This window comes from Rhinopithecus bieti, unplaced genomic scaffold, assembly GCF_001698545.2.
Source record: "Rhinopithecus bieti isolate Rb0 unplaced genomic scaffold, ASM169854v2 scaffold_14454, whole genome shotgun sequence".
In the NCBI taxonomy this organism is placed as follows: Eukaryota; Metazoa; Chordata; class Mammalia; order Primates; family Cercopithecidae; genus Rhinopithecus; species Rhinopithecus bieti.
The window spans coordinates 157,819-159,534 of NW_016808228.1; positions in this window are offsets into that span (position 1 = coordinate 157,819).

The following is a 1,716-nucleotide window of genomic DNA, read 5'->3' on the forward strand; positions in this document are numbered from 1 at the left end:
GATGCTTCCAGGTGTGGGGAAGAGACATTAGGTCGAACGTGAGACGGGAAGGGTGGGGACTCATGGGCACTCCCTTTTGGGGACTGCGTGCTACCCCAGGGGACCTCATCTCTCTAAATCTCTAGGTATGTCTGCTTCTCCCTCCAGGAGGTTCTCACCTCCAGGGACTCCAAGGTCTTAGCGCCCCCACCCCAACCCCCACAATGTTTTCTGTTTCCCATAAGCCTTTTTAGACAGGGTCTGGCTCTGTTGCCCAGGCTGGAGTGCAGTAGCCGGATCATAGCTTTCTGCAGCCTTGAACTCCTGGGCTCAAGCGATCCTCCCGCCTCAGCCTCCTTTCCAAGTAGCTGGGACTACAGGCACATGCCACCACACTCAGTTAATTTTCGTGATTTTTTGTAGAGATGGGGTCTTGCTATGTTACCAGGCTGGTCTTGAACTCCTGGGCTCAAGCTATCCTCCTGCCTCAGCCTCCCAAAGTCCTGGAATTACAGGCATGAACCACCATGCCTGCCCTCCCTTAAGCCTATAGAGGGGGTAGCTGTTCCTCATAGGTGCCCTAGAGTCCAGGTGTCATCTCAGCCAGCATTTCTCAAAGAGTAGCCCTGGAGTCACTTCCATAGTTTCCTGGGCCCTTGTTGAAAATGCAGATTCTGACTGGGTGCGGTGGCTCATGCCTGTAATCCCAGCACTTTGGGAGGCTGAGGTGGGAGGATCACCTGGGGTCAGGAGTTCGAGACCAGCCTGGCCAAAATGGCGAAACCCTGTCTCTACCAAAAATACAAAATTAGCCAGGCGTGGTGGCCAGCACCTGTAATCCCAGCTACTCAGGAGGCTGAGACAGGCGAAGCACTTGAAGCTGGGAGGAGGAGGTTGCAATGAGCGGAGATCATGCCACTGCACTCCAACCTGGGCAACAGAGCAAGACTCTGTCTTAAAAAAAAAAAAAGATTCCTGGGCCCACTCCAGACCTACTGGATCTGATCTTTCGGGGTGTGTTCTGGAATACACATGTTCACAAGTTACCCCCTCTTCAATCTTAGACAAGATAAAGCTGAAAAACCGCTGGCCCAGAGGCTCATGGGAATTGTAGTTTGGGATGGGGAAGGACAGTGGAAGGTGCTGGAGAGGCACCGATGGACACAGGAGGAGGAAGCAGCAGGGGTGAGAGATACAGGTCACAGGAATGGGGAGCTGGGCTTCAGAGAGAAGATTCCACAGTATATAGGTAGGAGGTGGGCACAGGAACTAGTTTTTTGTTTTGTTTTTGGTTTTGGTTTTTGGTTTTTTTTTGAGATGGAGTCTTGCTTTGTCATCCAGGCTGCAGCGCAGTAGTGCAATCTTAGCTCATGGCAACCTCTGCCTCCAGGGTTCAAGCGAGTCTCGTGCCTCAGCCTCCGAGTAGCTGGGATTACAGCTGTGCACCACCATACCCGCTAATTTTTTTTTTTTTTTTTTTTTTTTTGAGATGGATTCTTGCTCTGTCACCCAGGCTGAAGTGCAGTGGCTTGATCTTGGCTCACTGCAACCTCCACTTCCCGAGTTCAAGTGATTCTCCTGCCTTAGCCTCCTGAGTAGCTGAGACTACAGGCACACACCACCACGCCTGGCTAACTTTTTGTATTTTTAGTGGAGACAGGGTTTCACCATGTTAGCCAGAATGGTCTCGATCTCCTGACCTCATGATCCGCCCACCTCGGCCTCCCAAAGTGCTGG